Source organism: Giraffa tippelskirchi, chromosome X (assembly GCF_054371585.1).
Source record: "Giraffa tippelskirchi isolate mGirTip1 chromosome X, T2T-mGirTip1v1.2.pri, whole genome shotgun sequence".
NCBI classification, from domain to species: domain Eukaryota; kingdom Metazoa; phylum Chordata; class Mammalia; order Artiodactyla; family Giraffidae; genus Giraffa; species Giraffa tippelskirchi.
In genome coordinates, this window is record NC_137289.1 from 93,730,125 (window position 1) to 93,734,343 (window position 4,219).

The 4,219-nt window shown below is 43.3% G+C and overlaps 1 pseudogene; it reads right to left on the minus strand.

Annotated features, from left to right (window-relative positions):
• Positions 1-2,784: 2,784 nt before the first annotated feature.
• LOC145535694 (glutathione peroxidase 7 pseudogene) lies at positions 2,785-3,342 on the minus strand (annotated as a pseudogene).
• Between the last annotated feature and the right edge of the window lie 877 nt (positions 3,343-4,219).

Below are 4,219 nucleotides of genomic sequence, written 5' to 3' on the forward strand. Positions count from 1 at the left end.
CTGCCTTTTCTAAAACCAGCTTCAACATCTGGACATTCACGGTTCACGTATCGCTGAAGCCTGGCTTGGAGAATTTTGCGCATTACTTGACTAGCATGTGAGATGAGTGCAATTGTGCGTTAGTTTGATTCCAAGGCAAGAATCCCTTAGAAGAAATGGAGTAGACATCATGGTCAACGAAAGAGTCCGAAATGCAGTACTTGGATGCATTCTCAAAAACGATAGAATGATCTCTGTTCATTTCCAAGGCAAACCATTCAATATCACGGTAATCCAAGTCTATGCCCCAACCAGTAATGCCAAAGAAGCTGACGTTGAACGATTCTATGAAGACCTACAAGACCTTTTAGAACTAACTCCCAGAAAAGATGTCCTTTTCATTACAGGGGACCGGAATGCGAAAGTAGGAAGTCAAGAAACATCTGGCGTAACAGGCAAGTTTGGCCTTGGAGTACAGAATGAAGCCAGGCAAAGGCTAATCGAGTTTTGCCACGAGAATGCACTGGTAATATCAAACACCCTCTTCCAACAACACAAGAGAAGAGTCTACATGTGGACATCACCAGATGGTCAACACCGAAATCAGATTGATTATATTCTTTGCAGCCAAAGATGGAGAAGCTCTATACCGTCAGCAAAAACAAGACCGGGAGCAGACTGTGGCTCGGATCATGAACTGCTTATTGCCATATTCAGACTTAAATTGAAGAAAGTAGGGAAAATCACTAGACCATTCAGGTATGACCTAGATGAAATCCCTTATGATTATACAGTGGAAGTGACAAATAGATTTAAGGGTCTTGACCTGATAGACAGAGTGCCTGATGAACTATGGACAGAGGTTCGTGACATTGTAGAGGAGACAGGGATCAAGACCATCCCCATGGAAAAGATGCAAAAAAGCAAAATGGCTGTTTGAGGAGGCCTTACAGATAGCTTGGAAGAGAAGAGAAGTGAAAAGCAAAGGAGAAAAGGAAAAATATTCCCATTTGAATGCAGAGTTCCAAAGAATAGCAAGGAGAGATAAGAAAGCCTTCCTCAGCGATCAATGCAAAGAAATAGAGGAAAACAACAGATTGGGAAAGACTGGAGATCTCTTCAAGAAAATTAGAGATACCAAAGGAACATTTCATGCAAAGATGGGCTCGATAAAGGACAGAAATGGTATGGACCTAACAGAAGCAGAAGATATTAAGAAGAGGTGTCAAGAATACACAGAAGAACTGTACAAAAAAGATCTTCACAACCTAGATAATCACGATGGTGTGATCACTCACCTAGAGCCAGACATCCTGGAATGTGAAGTCAAGTGGGCCTTAGAAAGCATCACTACGAACAAAGCTAGTGGAGGTGATGGAATTCCAGTTGAGCTATTTCAAATCCTGAAAGATGATGCTGTGAAAGTGCTGCACTCGATATGCCAGCAAATTTGGAAAACTCAGCAGTGGCCACAGGACTGGAAGAGGTCAGTCTTCGTTCCAATCCCAAAGAAAGAGGGTGAGTAAGAAATCTAGAAAACTTTCCCATGATTTTGAAAATGACTTTTTCTTGATTGGACACTTGTTCTGTTGCTGTAAACCTGTGACTTTTCCAGAAGTGCTGACACAGTTGATTCTGACATTTCGGCTTGCTTGCTTTTTTCTTTTCAAATTTAATTTTAGGTTTCTGTGGGGGAACATAAGCTTGGAGCTTCCTAGTCTGCCATGTTGCTGATGTCACTCCCCTTGTGTATTATAAGTGTGTTTCTTAACACACTTAGGAAGCAATGCAATTGGATCTTTTTATATAATCTTACATTGTTTGAGTTTTAATTGAGGTGCTTAGATCACGTAGTTAATGTAATATCGATATGTCTAAGTTTTAGTATTTCATCTAGCTATCTGATTCAGAGAAGGCAATGGCACCCCACTCCAGTACTCTTGCCTGGAAAATCTCATGGACGGAGGAGCCTGGTAGGCTACAGTCCATGGGGTCGCTAAGAGTCGGACACGACTGAGCGACTTCACGTTCACTTTTCCCGTTCGTGCACTGGAGAAGGAAATGGCAACCCACTCCAGTATTCTTGCCTGGAGAGTCCCAGGGATGGCAGAGCCTGGTGGGCTGCCATCTGTGGGGTTGCACAGAGTCGGACACGACTGAAGCGACTTAGCAGCAGCAGCAGCTATCTGATTATTTTTTTGAGGGAGATGCTTTCATTTTTTATTTTGTATCATGTATTATTTTACAATGAATTGTATTACTTTTGTAATTGAAAAAAATACATAGGAAAACAGTAACAACAACAAATATTTGGCCTGGATTCTTAGGGCTTGAAATTCATGTTGGGTTCAAGTTTTTGTTGATCACAACTTATTTTTTGGTTCATAGGCAAAAACCATTTCTTGAATGCTTCCTGGTTAGCTGGCACTGCCCTTGGCACTTCCATAGGCTTTTCATCTTCATCCTGACAATAGTCCTGTGAGGTAGGAATTGGCCCTACTTTATAGATAGGAGATTATTGCTTGAAATGCTTCTATTTGCCACATGTTTTCATGGGCTGGAGGTTCTTACTGGCTGGTAAGTTACTGGTCAAGAACTCTCACTAGTTAGGAGTTCCTAGAGGTTGCTCTAAGATTCAAATAATCAAACTACTAGAATTTTCCCCCAACAGGAGTGATAGGTTAGGTATCAGGATAAGAGTGGAGGAGAGTCTGGGGTCTCTTCCTTTACAAAGGAACCATTTGAGTTTGCTCTGGTCACTCATGCATGGTGGGGGGAGAGGATGGTGGAGAGGAGGGAAAGTGGTTATAAGTCTTCTTGCTTCTTCAGGATGAGCTTCATCACCAGCACTGTAACCTGGGGCCTGATCTCCTCTACCATCATGCTTGGGTCCCAAGCTCCTACCACCTTTCCATCTGGGGCCACTAGGTACTTCCAGAACTTCCAGCTGGGCTCCTTGCCAGAAGTCTCCGTCAGGTACTTGAAGGCAGGGTTGACACCAGTGCTGGCGACTGCGATCTTGCTAAACATGGGGAAAGAGACGCTTTAGGTGCGGCAGGGCAAAGCTCTCAATCTTGTTGCTGTCAGGCTCCTGCTGGCCACACCGGTTGCAGGGGAAGGCAAGCACATTGATGTGCTGGGGCCCCAGGTCCTGCTGTGCTGGTCTATGAAGCCGCATTAGCTAGCCACATTCACCACCAGGGACACCTAGCCGTCATACTTCTTCAGCGACACCAACTTGCCCTGGATGTTGACAGCCTTGAGATTGTTGAAGTCCTGCTCCCGCTGCTCGCCAGCCATGGATGCCAGGAGCAGCCAGGCCACCAGCGCCACCACCGTGACTCGCTCCAGAGCAGGTGGCATGGTGAGGCAGCTATCTGATTCTGTTTGTCCACTTCCCTCTTGTCATTTTCTCTCTTTTATTGCTTTATTTTGAATTAGGTGTTTTTTTTTTTTAAATGATTTCACTTCATCTCTTTTGTTGGCTTATTAGCTCTAATTCTTGGTTTTATTCACTGATTGCTTTATGGTTTATAGTGTACATCCTTTTTTTGGCTGTGCCAGATCTTTGTTGCTGCATGTGGGCTTTTCCTCCTTGTGGGTGAGTGGGGGCTACTCTAGTTGTGTTGCGTGGAGGGTGAGTCTTGTCCATGTGGCTTCATCTTGGCTGGAAGCAGAACTGCTGTCCTTCTACTTTATAAAATTTACTGTTTCGGTGTTCTTTTTCTCACTTCTTGAGTTGAAGACTTAGTTCATTAATTATTATAACTTTTTGCCTTGATATGTTTATAGAAAAGAAAGAAAGTGAAGTCGCTCAGTCATGTCCAACTCTTTGCGACCCCATGGGCTGTAGCCTGCCAGACTCCTCCATCCATGGGATTTTTCAGGCAAGAATACTGGAGTGGGTTGCCATTTCCTTCTCTAGGGGATCTTCCTGACCCAGGGTCGAACCCGGGTCTCCCGCATTGTGGACAGACTCTTTGCTGTCTGAGCCACCAAGGAAGCCCTGATATGTTTATAATCCTAGATAATAAAAGACAGAGAAACATGGATTGTGAAAACCCCATGTAAATAGATTACTTTTGACACTATTGAATTCTTTAAATAAAAAGTAACACATTTGTGAAATGCTTACAGTTTTTTGGTGCCATCTCATAGACTCAATCCTGAAAAAAGTTTCCTTAACAACTGGACAAAGTGTATATAAATATGGGTATCTCTGTATTTTAAAAACTTATCA